The 14,020-nt window shown below is 47.1% G+C and overlaps 1 pseudogene; it reads right to left on the minus strand.

Annotated features, from left to right (window-relative positions):
* Positions 1–1,387: 1,387 nt before the first annotated feature.
* On the minus strand, positions 1,388–2,655 carry LOC100952524 (annotated as a pseudogene).
* Positions 2,656–14,020: the final 11,365 nt, after the last annotated feature.

Genomic DNA, 14,020 nt, shown 5'->3' on the forward strand with positions numbered 1-14,020 from the left:
CACTCTACCCAGGGAGATAGCTTGAGGCTCTGTCTCAAAAAAAAAAAAAAAAATGCATGGCCTAATATCCAGAATGTGATAAGAATTCAATGATTATAATCTGTTTTAATTTCTGATAGCAGTGATTTGAAAAGTAAATCAAACTTAGGAACAAAATACCATCCCACAAACCTATATTTATTTATTTTTTTTGTTTTGTTTTGTTTTTTTCTTTTCTAAGACAGAGCCTCAAGCTGTCCCCCTGGGTAGAGTACCGTAGCATCACAGCTCACAGCATCCTCCAACTCCTGGGCTCAAGCAAGTCTCCTACCTCCGCCTCCCAAGTAACTGGGACCACAGGCGCCCGCCACAAGCCTGGCCATTTTTTGGTTGTAGCTATCATTGTTGTTTTGGTGGCCGGGGCTGGATTCAAACCCGCCACCTTAGGTGTATGCAGCTGGCACCTTAGCCACTTGAGCCACAGGTGCCAAGCCCACAAACCTATATTTAAAAAGAAATGACTATGTGAAACTTGCCTCTGTCCAAATATGTTATCCGTGTGTGTACGTATGTGTGTGTGTGCGTGCAGCCGTCCATTCATCTTTTTATATGAGGATGTCATCTTATTTTGGTCTGTTTGGTCTCCTCCCTCGTAGGCTTGCGCTCAGGATCAAATCTGTCTGGCCTGTTATGATTCCGAACATTTGACTTGATCCGCAAGTGAATCTTTCTCCTGGTAACGCAAATAAAAATATAATTTGTACCTGAAAAGAAAAAAAAAAAACTTAGGAAATAAAAAACAAACTAGAGTGGGTGTGGCGCTGTGGCTCAAAGAAGTAGCGCACCAGCCCCATATGCCGGAGGTGGCAGGTTCAAACCCAGCCTCAGCCAAAAACTGCCAAAAAAAAAAAAACTAGAGAAATACTGGTTTTCCCTGGTTGGAGCCTCCTCTAGATGATCACTGAAGGAACTCCAGGAAACTCTCAGAGATCCACCCTAGGGCTCCTCCAGACAGTTTAAAGCTGGCCTCCTGGCCACTTAAAGGGCCCCACACCCTCGTAGAGCACTTTAAAGGCAGGGCAGTAGTCACACAATTCCTTAAATAATATAGAAGCACAATTAAATAATAGTTTAAAAAATGAATGATCTTTTTCCTACTCTCATCAAGCCCAATCCATTAAACCAGAATTCATCTTTTCGCCTTTTCTTCAGCACTTTCTTGCCTTTGGCGTCTGGCAGTTGTCACACTCCAATCTCTCTTAGTTATGTGTCTATACTATACATGTTTTATCCCCTTCTGGGTTACAAACTAACCAACTAACCAAACTAACCAGGAATATTGAAATTATTTTTTTCCCAATGACCTCCAAACTCTTTATTGGTATAAGGACACGCTGCTCTTACTGCCTCAGTGTCTCAGAACTTTGGTGTCGTAGGTCTCAGACTCCACTTCCCTGTCCATTACCCTGCAGGTGTTTGCATAGAGTTGCTGCTGTCCAGGGCATCACCAAGGTTGAAGTCCTCCCCATCCTCCAACAGGCAGCAGTAGGTGGCCATCTGAGCCTCTAGCTTGACCTTAATGTTCAGCAGTGCCTCATACTCCTGGGCCTGGCGCTGCCCCTCTGCCCGGGTCTGTGCCAGCTCTGACACCAAGTGCAGCAGGACCTCATGGAGTTGTTCCATCTGCATGGCGTAGTGGGCATCCACCTCCCTCAGGCTGTCCTCCAACCTGGACTTCTGATTTCTCATGGAGTCCAGTTCGATCTCCAAGGACTGGACCGTACGCTTCAGCTCTGTGAGCATATTAGCAGCTCCAGCCTCAGCAGACTGTGAGATAACCACTGAGGTGCTCTCCTCAATCTGCTAGGACCAGGTCTTGGCCAGTTCTTCTTGGTTCCTCGGAGCCAGTTCATCATACTGGGCCCGCATGTCTGCCATGATCTTGCTCAGGTCCTGGGATTTGGGAGCATCTACCTCCACAGTCAATCCAGAGCTGCAATCTGGGCTGGTAGGACTTTTATTTCCTCCTCGTGGTTCTTCTTCATGAAGAGCCGCTCCTCCTTGAGAGCCTCAATCTCTGACTCCAGCTGCAGTCGAGTGATATTGGTGTCATCAATGACCTTGCAGAGCCCATGGATGTCGCTCTCCACAGATTAGCCAGTTCTGTCTCATACTTGACTCTAAAGTCATCAGCAGCAAGACGGGCATTGTCAATCTGCAGAACGATGCAGGCATTGTCCACAGAATTGGCAAAGATCTGAGCCCTCAGGTCCTCGATGGTCTTGAACTAATGCGCCCAGTCTCTGACCTGGGGCCCCTTCTTCTCCAGGTGTTCCCGGATTTTGCTCTCCAGCTTCCTATTATAGGTCTCCAGGTTCCTCACTCTGTCCAGGTAGGAGGCCAAGCAGTCCTTCAGTTCTTGCATGGTCTCCTTCTTGGTCTGGATGTTCCCTATTCCTGCCAGACCCCGGCCATCCAAGTGGCCAGGCCCCCAGACCCCCAGCTGCCCCAGAAGCTGGTGGAGCAGGACATGGAGATCCGGGAGCCTGAGCCCCTGGCACCTGCATAGATGCTGTCTGCACTGCTGGTGGGCCAGACACTGTAGCTGGGCGCCTGGACTGAGCCCAGGGACCAGTAATTGCTGGAGAAGGCAGTGGAACGAGTGGTGAAGAACATGATGTCTGAAGAGGACAGGACAAGACTGGGGCGAGCTCTGAAATTAACTTTTGTAGCCACCCTCCACTTCCATCCCTGCACTGCCTAGAAGGACATGCCTCTTACAGGTGGATTCCTTTTTTTTTTAAGACAGAGTCTTACTATGTTACCCTGGGTAGAGTGCCATGGGATCAGCTCACAGTGACCTCAAACTCTTGGGCTTAAGTGATTCTCTTGCCTCGGCCTCCCAGTAGCTGGGACTACAGGCACCCACCACAACACCTGCCTATTTTATTGTTGCAATTGTCATTGTTGCCCAGCTGGCCTGGGCTGGGTTCAAACCAGCCAGCCTTGGTATATGTGGCCGGCGCCATAACCACTGTGCTACAGGCACTGAGCCTTTTTTTTTTTTTAAATTGGAGAAGAGGAGGATAGGGAGATTCTTGTAAAACTGAGAGCACGGGCATTAGAATCAGATAGGCATTTGAATCTTGGCTTCCTGACCTGTGTGGCTTTGGCCAGCCATTTTACCTCTAAGCCAGTGGTTCTCAACCTTCCTAATGCCATGGGCCTTTAGTTCCTGTGGATCGAAACCCATAGGTTGAGAACCGCTGCTCTAAGCTTTGTTCAATTTTTTTGGAAAATGGAGATGAAGATGGTGAAGCCTAGTTCATGTGTTATTGTGGGATCCAGGGACCTACTGCACAGGGCTTGCCTTTGATTAAGGGCTCAGGGAAGGCGAGTGTCATCATTAGAGGTTGTGTACTGTTTCCCAAACTTGTATACAATTCAATCCCTTTTGAAGGAGAAAGTTTTTCATAGGAACCCTGAGAATAATTATGCAAAAACAATGACTTAAGTTTTGTCTTTATAAATGGTATAAGAATCTTTGCAATTTTTGTAAAGCTTATCACAAAATTGGAAAGCTGAAATTTCAGCAATTCTTAGAAAACTTACAGAACAGGGCGGCACCTGTGGCTCAGTGAGTAGGGTGCCCGCCCCATATACCAAGGGTGATGGGTTCAAACCCAGCCCTGGCCAAACTGCAACAAAAAATAGCCAGGAGTTGTGGCGGGTGCCTGTAGTCCCAGCTACTCGGGAGTCTGAGGTAAGAGAATCACCTAAGCCCAAGAGCTGGAGGTTGCTGTGAGCTATGACACCATAGCACTCTACTGAGGGCAACAAAGTAAGACTCTGTCTCTAAAAAAAAAAAAAAAGAAAACTTATAGAACATAAGGCTGTATCCACAGACCCAAATCTGAGAAGTTTTTGTTTACTAAGTTAACTTAGGGCAGAGCCAAAATGGGGGGGCCACTTCCATTACTGGTAGTGTGGTGGTTTCCTCCAGAGAACGTTCTTGGAGGTGGTCTGCAGAGACCATAGACTTTCGTTTTGGGGGATAGAGTGGGCAGTGGGAAGTGGAAGAGGAGCCAGAAGGCCAGTGTTTGTCCCTGGCAACTCTAGCCTGGTGTGGCTCCAGCCCATGGGTATACGCAACCTCCTGCCTGAGCCCTGCAGCCGACGGGGCCTTGCACAAGACTGAGAGGACCAGGACTGTGGCAAGCAGAGGGCCTGTGGGCAGAGGCAGAAAGAAGTTCAGGGAAAATGATGTAACTCAGGAATTTTATACCTCTAGCTGATGGGAAAATCACCAAGGCAAGAGAGATTCAGTCAAACCAAAGAGGAACCAGGGCAGCCCGATGTAAAGAGAACCCCTTCTCTCCTCCTTCCCTGTCCCAGACCCACAGGAGCAAAGTAAGCCCAAGCTAAGGATCCTCTGGGGACGGGTGGGGGTGGGGGGATGGGGGGGAGTGCAGCACAGTGACTTTTTTTTTTTTTTTGCCAGGGCTGGGTTTGAACCCACCACCTCTGGCATATGGGGCCGGCACCTTACTCCTTGAGCCACAGGCACTGCCCCAGCACAGCTGCTTTGTAAGTGCCACTTCCCAACCCAGCACCCCCCAAAACCCACTCATCACCTCACCTCTGTCCTCAGAGAGGGCCCTTTCTGACAGTCATCCTGGACACAGACTCAGTGAAAATATCTAGGGATTTTCCAACTTGGGTTTCAAAGAGATCTGAGTGCTCCCTCCCCATCAGCAGCAGATGGTAGCTTTCGCTAGGTAGTCAGGCCAACCCTTCAGTACTAAACAGGTCAACTGCTCACATTCCCCCTCTCAAAAACCTAAATAAAAGCCTAAATGATCATGACAGCAGCTAGCAAATTCATTCAGCGAGTGCAATTCGGGATCACTGACATTTAGAATTAGTCTGGCAGACAGCAGCAGCTGCCCAGGAGGAAGGGCCTCCTCTGAAGCTTTCTTTTCTCATTAGAGACCCTTAGTAGAGACCACAGAGCTTGGGATGTTATTTTTCCTCCCTCAGAAGACTTTGGAAACAGTAAAATGACATTAAACTAAGCCTCGCAACCTCAAATGTTCCCAGTGGCAACTTGGCAAGAGCACACGGTGCTGCAATCCTACAGTGAGTGGACGTAAACTAGCTCCTGGGAGCTCCCCCATCATCACAACTGTCAGCTATCTCTGCACCTGTGACCGCACTAGGGGTGACAGGAGAATGCCTGGGACCAGCCACCTCCAGGAACGAGTTCTGGATTAGTGGAAGAGCTAGCTCTGCTCTAAATCAATGTGGTGTCCTGTGGTTGGTACGCAAAGATAAAGAAACTTGACCCACAAAGCCCAAAGAACTGAGCAGAACTCCTTTCCCTCCTCCTTCCTCCACCACTCTACATCAGAAGGGTTCTCTGGGGAGTGAAGGGGCAATACATGTCAAAGGTCTCACTAGATTTGACTTCTAGGGATTATCTCAAGAAAATAACCTGTTGTACACCTGCAAGTGTTCTCTCTGGAGTGTTATTTACATAATAATAAGCATAAGTGACCCAACAGTAAGGGACTGATTGAGTAAATAATGACATTTTTGTACAGTGGAATACTATGCAGCCATCAAAAAATCCCAAAAAATTAATGATACAAGGAAAACTCTCATGCTATCTTGGTAGTCTTTAAAAAACATTTTCTCAAACATTATTTCAGTTTATTTCCAATGAGGTAAAGACAGAACAAAACAGAACAATATATAAGAAAATGAATGGAAAGATCTATTATTGTGTGTGGGATATATGAATGAGTTTCTTTTCGTCTGTGTACTTTTCAAATTGTCTATAATCAGCATGTATTGCTTTTTTAATTGGGGTATAACAGCAATAACCCAATACATATTTTGTAGAGAAAACTTCCATTACTTTGCCCCTTGAGAAAAGGCCAGAGTTGAGAAAAGGCTGATGGCCATAAGGCAGAAGAGCCTTTCACAATGAAAGAATGATGGGCAGGGCCAGTGACATAAAGAAAATGCAGAGTCCCTTTTTCAAAAATTAAGAATTTCAAGAACACAATAGCAGTGCCTTAAACCAAGCTCAGGAGCTTCTAAGTTCAGAGCCCTATGCAACTCACTTCATGGACCACATGCCCAGGTAGCTGGCCCTGGTCATTGTTGGCCTGGAGCAGGACAGCCTGGCCCAAAAGGTGAGTGTTTGCCGATGGGTACACACCTGGAGGAACTGACAGGAAGGCTCACTGCCTCCTCACCTGCAGATTTTTATTCTTCATGAGTCCAGCTTCTTAGCAATCAACCTTGGGAACAGAGGTACCCTTTGTCATATACATGCAAATCAGAAGCCAGCCAAGATTACTTAAATCCTGGATTGTAATCTCTTAAATTTTTAAGGTGGCTGCTTATTTATTCTACTTAGAATACCAGAAAGATGCCAGGCCATCGTCTACCCTGAAATTAATTACAGTCCCTAAGTGAAAACAGAATGTGGAATTCTTTTTAAAAGAGATTTCTGACTATTTTCTCTCCAGAATCATCAGGCACCCTGACTAGCAGAGTATCATGATCTTTCCCTGGTTCAAAACACCCTTCCCCCTTTCCTCCCTTCTTTTTTGAGAGCAGAAAGGAAACTCATTAACAAATTCACTACAGAGCATTATTCATTTTGCTTGTCTTATTCAGAGGTTCTTACTATCAAGCGTTACAGTAAATCACACGAACTGGAAGATCTACCTAACAAGGTCCACAGAGCAGCATCCCTGCAGTAACCAAGCATCCGCCAGGTTGGAGGAGGCATGTGGATCCCCCTCCTTTGAGCCGGAGCAAACTCATTACCTAACCCTTGGATTAAATTATGTGCAAAGCAAATCTCTCCCTTTGCAACCCGTCACAGCAGCTGCCTGCCACAGAAATGCAAACAAATCAGCTTCAAACCACAGTCAGCCACCTGCGTGAGACTGAGCTGGTGAAAAATGAATGCAGAAATGTTTAAGCAGAAACACACATTACGCTTCTTTCTCTAACTTCTCTGGGAGACTTTCTACTTGAAGCCAAGTTACAGGGGATGGGATGGGATGAGGCCGAGCCCCAGTTCTCCTCATCCAGGGGCCAGAAAAACCCCTCACTTCCTCTCTGCACCATGTAGAGGTTTGCTCCATCACCAGCCATTCCAACACCTTTGAACCTCTTCCCTCTAGACCTTCCCTTTCTTTTATCTTGCTGGAAAATGGAAAAAAGGCCAGCAAGGTGGCTCAGGTCTATAATCCTAACACTCTGGGAGGCCGAGGAGGGAAGATTGCTTTAGCTCACCAGTTTGAGACCAGCCTGAGCTAGAGTGAGATCCGTCTCTAAGTTTTACTAGCCATGCATTATGGCAGGTGCCTGTAGTCCTAGCTACTCAGGAGGCAAGAGGATCGCTTGAGCCCAAGAGTTCTGAGGTTGCTGTGAGCTATGATGCCAGAGCACTCTAACAAGGGTGACAAAGTAAAACTCTGTCTGGGGGTGGGGGAGGACTATGGAACAAAATTTGAACATTGTGAAAGGCTCCTAGTTCCATTCCTCATCTGATGTTTGCATCCTCTGTACAGCTTCACCCAACATTCATCCAGCCTTAGGGAGCTCACTATCCCCACAGGTAAAGTGAAACATTCAGCGGTTCTTCCTTTTGTTAAGTGGAACTCTTTCTCCTCCTGCAATTTACATCTGTTGAGCCTAGTTCTACATTTGGGGGCCAGATAAAACAAGTACTGCCTCTTTTCATTACGATGACCTTTCTGATATTTGAAGACAGTGCGTTTATTTCCCATAGGTCTTTTGGTGGTAGGTATTAGCTTCTCCATTTCCCAAGGACCCTGGCATGTAACTATCTCTTGGAGGCTAAGTTTTCTCATTTGCATAATGGAGATAATATCATCTACCTCTCAGGATTGTTGTTGAGATTTAAAAAGAATACATACAAACCTTTCACAGGAGCCTGACACATGGTAGGTGCCTAATAAGTAGTAGCAGCTCTAATCACCACGTTTACCAAGGACAGAGAACAATGCACTCCCAGCCTGACCCCAGAGGACCAACACAGGACTGTGACCTCTCCTTCACACTATGAATAAAAGCTCTCTGAAAAGGAATTTGGAGGATTTATTCCAGGTTGGCAAAGCAGGAAAAGACACCCTGCCGTCCAAAACGAAGGTGCTTCTGGAGAACAAAGGGAGGGACCTGCCTTTCATAGAGAAATTTCCCAGATTCCCACTCTGGTTGGCTTATGCAAATGAAGGATGCAAACTTGCTTAGTTCTAATTGGTTAAGACAAGTGACCTCCTGTCGTTGGGTCAGGCCCCAAACCCAATAAAGGGCAATCAGGGAAGTCCCAAGTGGCTGCGGGGCTCTATTTTGAATTTAGGCCCAGCTAGCTGCTCGGAAGCCACCTGGAGGGACTGGCTCTTGCAGTGTTCAACACACAAACCCTAACGCAGCCTGAGGGGTATCTTCTTTTTCAGCAACGATAATGGAGAGGAGGAAACGGGGGCGAGGAGCAGCGGGAAAGGTTTTTCTGTTGCTTTAAACCCCACCTCCACTCTTTTTGGAGACTAAGACCTGCATCTTTTTTGTTCTTTGCACTGCAGGAGATGGACCAGATGGCCCTTTGTCTTCTGATGGGACCATTAGAATCCTTAACTGCAGTTAAATGACAGTCGCTTAGAACCTAAGGCCCGCACTTTAAAAGTTCTGTGTTTTCTGCTTACGGAAAGGAAATCTGGTACTTGGGGATTTTTTCCTTCTTTGCCAGCAGAGCAATCAACTTCTGTTTCCTTCTGTCAACCACTTGTGCTGTTTTCCTGATGCAGCTTCCGAGCTTTGGGTAACAACACCACACGGTACCTACTTACCCAGGCCTACCCCTGACCCGAATCCTCAAGTCTCTTTGCTTTAAAGGAAATCTTTGTAGTGCGATTATAGGTGGTCGTGAGTAGGGACGATACCTATGGAGTCTTACATGGCACAGGGTTTAAGAAAAGTGCGTTTCTGCGGGTTGCTCCACTTGGCCAGTATGGTACGGGAGGAACAGGCGGAGGCAAGGCTGGCGGTGCGAGGCCTTGTCCAGCTGGCCCCTCGCTTCTCTCGGCCACGGTTCGGTCATCTCTTGCTGGCTCCATAGCAAATCCGCTTCAGCAGCTGTTGCCGCTTCTCTCCCCGCAGACACTGAACTGCCGCCCATCCTCTCCCCTCAGCAGGCCATTTTGTTATTTCCTTCCAGCAAGACTGGAATTGGTCACGGTGCAAGGCTCTCCCCACAGTAGCGCAGTCTTCATGCCCCACACCCCCAGAAGCCTGGTCCTGGCCCTCCCTCTTCTTCCTCCCTGGTCCTCCAGCTTCCCTCTGTTTTCCTTTCTCTCCATTACATGGTCAGTCTCTGCCTACCAACTACCTTTTCTCCCCAGGGGAAAAAAAATTAAAATGTTTGTCTTACCCTACAAATGTCTTCTCCTGTCTAATAATTAGCATAATAAGAAGATACCATACCACATTCATCAAGCTCTCGAAAATCAACACGTGATAGCACTGAGTGTCATGATCTTTAAAAATTGCAGAAATGTAGCTACAGATGACACCTTTTATGTGAATTTTTAAAACCTACAAAACAAGCTTGGTGCCTGTAGCTCAGGGGCCAGGGCGCTGGCCACATACACAGGAGCTGACAGGTTGAACCCAGCCCAGGCTTGCCAAACGACAATAACAACTACAACCAAAAAAATAGCCAGGCATTATGGCAGGTGCCTGTAGTCCCAGCTTCTGGGGAGGCTGAGGCAAGAGAATCACTTAAGCCCAGGAGTTGGAGGTTGCTGTGAGCTGTGATGCCATAGCACGCTACCGAGGGCGACATAGTGAGACTCTGTCTCAAAAAAATACAAAACAGTTATACAAAGTGTAATGGTACAGACATACTCAACAAACTCACTTCTAAAAGGCTGGGGATGATGGTGACCTGTGGGAAAGGAGAGAGGAGTGGTTGGGGGACATGGGTTAGCTGTATCTGTAAGCTTACATGTCTTTTCTTTCAGAAAGAGAAAGATCTGTAGCAAGCATCATAAATGTTAATATTTTAAGTCTGAGTGGTGGTTCACAGTTGCCAATTATATTGTTTGTTGTCTATATTCAAAATGTTGCATAACTAAAAACACTTTTTTTTTTTTGAGATAAGAGTTTCACTCTGTTGCTCTGTTGTAGATTGCCACGGCATCATAGCCCACAGCAACCTCAAGCTCTTAGACTTAAGAGATCCTCTTGCCTCAGCCTCCCGAGCAGTTGGGACTACAGTTAGTGGCCATGACACCAGGCTATTTTTAGAGACAGGGTCTTGCTCTTATTCAGGCTGGTCTGGAACTCCTGAGCTCAAGCAATCCACCAGCCTCAGCCTTCCAGAGTGCTGGGATTATAGGTGTGAACCACCACACCTGGCTAAAAATATGTTTTAGAAAAGCTTCCTCAGCCCTGCTCCTCTTCCTCTTCTACTCCTACCCTCCCTGTCTGCCTGTTGATCACCAAATTTCTTCCCTGAGTAGCTGCTGCCTCTACTGCCTCATCTGCCTTCACAGAAGCTTGTGCCTCCTGCACATCCCTCCAGTCTCTCCCAGTTCTTTGGCTTACCTGCCTGATCCCTCTGAATGCTGGAGACTCCTGGCTGCCTCCTCCTTGGACCTCTCTCCTCTCTCGGATGTAGAAGGAGAGGACAAGAGGACTTGTCCTGGTTCTACTCAATCTCTCTCCTTCACTGACCCAACTCCTGAATACAGAGACATTCATACTTGAACCTCAAGCCTTGGGCAAATTATGTGTTCAAACCTCGGTTTCCTAATCTGTAAAATGGGGATAATAATACTCCTAACCTGTAGGCAGGTTGTAAGGATTAAATAAGTCCACTGCACTTACTATTAATTTAATAAATGTTAGTGAATATTCACACAGCTTCAACAAATTTACCGTGACTCTAATGAGTCTCTGCAGCAATATTGCCCTGGTGGCATTTTTTTGGTTTTTGTTTTTTGCTTTTCTTTCTATCAGAACCTTTAGAGGCAATTTACATTCTCATAAAACTACCCTTGTTGATGTTTCCTGACTCTGCTTTACCAGTTCCACACCTGTGCTCATGCAGTCGCCTGTCCTCTAAGGCCCATCTCTGCCTTTTTGGAGCCCTTTCAAATCTCCCTCATGGGATTAGGACCTCCTCCTCTTTGGAATTCTCATCAAACATTATCCCTCTCTTGAAGCACTTATCTTAAACTAATTAAGTAGTTTTAGGTAGTAAAGGGAAACATATAACTCTTTTATTTAGCTCTGCCACAACACCCCATTAGTTTTTCTATTTTTAGTAGAGCTGGGTCTCAATCTTGCTCAGGCTGGTCTCTTACTCCTGAGCTCAAGCAATTTTTCTGCCTTGGCCTCCCGGAATGGTAGGATTACAGACGTGAGCCACAGCGCCCGGCCACATACCTGTTTTGTTATCCTAACCTTAGCCACCTCCTCCCTCTGCTACCCTAACTGAGCTGTAAGCTCCTGATGGCCCAGGAGTCATTTTGTGTCCTCCTCGACCCCCAGCGCCAAGGCTGGCTCTCATTAAATATTTGTTGTTGGGATCATTCGTTGTGAAGATTGAGACCACTGCATGAGTGCTGCGGCCAGGAGTGGAAGGGGCTCAGCAAACAGGGCCACTGTTCATTATTTCATGAGGGGGCAGGGGGCTGAGTAAGTGCCCTGCAGAAGCTACAGCCTAAAGCAAAGGGAACTCATAGGACCAGGGGCCCCAACGTTGGTAAAGGGGCCTTGCTCCTAGGAAACGTAAAGAGAAAAAATGTAAAGTTTAAACTGTAAGTTCAAAACAAAAGAGGCTCTGGTTTGTGGCTGGCAGCCCTCAGGTGGATTTCCACACTGGGACAGGAGCAGCTGCTTCTGAGGGAAAAGACAAGTCTGGGGCACTTGCCCCCAAGCTCATGGAAAGCCTTCTCAGAAAGAGGCAACAATCAAAGACCCTCCTTTCTTCCTTTGTGCCTCCTAGCCCTTTCATCTCCCTGTTTTCTTCAAATGTTCACTGAGCCAGCCCACTAGGCACAGAAGCTGTAAAGAGGAAGTTACGATTGTCCCAGCTCTCCAGGGGCTGCTTCCCACAGAAAGGGACTAGTTCAGGGAGATGGGTCCATAAAGAAACAACAACACATAAAGAGCCCCAGTGCTGGAGCCAGGAGGGCTGGCAAGGTCACCCGTGAGCTCCTGCAATGGTCCATTAGTGATCATGACAGCAGTGGCGGGGTGTGGAGAGGAACCCTCACAGTTTCCCTCCAACTCAGGCTAAGGAGCCTTCAGAAGGTGAGTCATCCCCGTCTCAGGCAAGGTGGGGGTCGAAGGTGCTCCCATCACATAACACCTGTCACAGTGCAATAACTGTTTATTCATCTCTTGATCCCTCTGGTCCACAAGCTGTGAAGACAAGTCAGCGTCTGCTTTATTCACTATTGTGGATAAACACAGAGCACACAGTTAATACTCCATCCTCATTCATTAAGTTTTTAATTAATCAGTTGTCGGTTCCAGTTGGCTTTGAGATTGAGACGTTCCCACAGACTCTGCCTGTCTCGTAGGTGCTGTTCAGACCACAGCATCTCTCCGTGGCCTTCCCTGACTGACCCTCGCCTCGCCAGTCCTGATTCTCTTCCTTTTCCATGAACACAGTGTCAGTCTTGAGCTACACCTGTGATTTTCCACCAGTGTGCAGTGAGGGGATCTTATGTGTGCTGTGAAATTTTTTAAAGATCATCCATTAAATTATTTTTTAAAGAAGTTCAAAGTACAGTAAGTATATTCTTTTTTGTTACTCTTTTTTTTTTTGACCAACATAATTCAAGTGTGCCACGGAAGTTTATAGGTTCAAGTGTGGTATGAGATTTAAAAAAGGTTGAAAAACACTATCAGCTTGGCGCCTGTAGCTCAGAGGTTAGGGCGCCCGTAGCTCAGAGGTTAGGGCGCCCGCCACATACACTGAGACTGGCGGTTCCAACCCAGCCCAGACCTGCTTACAAAAAAAAACCCCAACAATACAGCTACAACAAAAAAATAGCTGGGTGTTGTGGTGGGTGCCTGTAGTCCCAGCTACTTGGGAGGCTGAGGCAAGAGAATCGCTTTAGCCCAAGAATTTGAGGTTGCTGTGAGCTGTGATGCCATGGCACCCTACTCTGTCTCAAAAACAAACAAACGAAAACACTGCTCTAATGATCATGGTGTTTGGCTTTGCAGCCTGAACACCACTGTTCAGGCTTTGGCAGTTGGCTTTGTGTTCCCCGCCTGCTGACAGCCACTCAAAGAAGTCCAATGTGCATGGCCGGGCTGTGGTCCAGGTAAGACAGCGCTCATGACACCTTTCTGAGTCTGGGATACCTACAGTTTGCTTTCGTTTGTAATAATCAACTCCCCTCCTTAAGACCTGTCATTTGTATAGCCTCCTCCTGGCCTGTCCCATTCGTTGGCTGCCCAGACTCCAGCACAGACGCGACCCTCCACGCACAGTATTGAGTAAAAAGAGCAGCTGGCACCGGGGGAGCTTTATGATTTACAAAACACTGGCATACACCATCTCACGTAGTCATCACACCATCTCTGTGAGGGAGATATTAATATCGTTGCTGTCTTACATAGCAGGAAACTGAGGTCACACAGGCAGAACATAGCTGAACTACAACTTGAACCTTGGCTGTCTGCTCCAGGCCCTTCGACAGCACTGCCCTCAGAGAGAGGGTAAGCCAGCCCGATCCTTCCCTGACTGTGAATCAATAAGAGTATTTTTCTGCCTCACTGCCCTCATTAAAAACCCACAGACCATAAATCACAATATATGGCTGATAATTTGCAATGTGTAGGCTTTCGAATGAATACTGATGTTTGGTTTAAAAGAGATTACTTAAGCTTGGCGCCTATAGCTCAACCGGCTAAGGCGCCAGCCACGTACACCTAAGGTGGCGGGTTCGAATCCCCAGCCCGGACCCGCCAA

The sequence above is a fragment of the Otolemur garnettii genome, unplaced genomic scaffold (genome assembly GCF_000181295.1).
Source record: "Otolemur garnettii isolate 467f Iridium unplaced genomic scaffold, OtoGar3 scaffold00073, whole genome shotgun sequence".
NCBI lineage: Eukaryota > Metazoa > Chordata > Mammalia > Primates > Galagidae > Otolemur > Otolemur garnettii.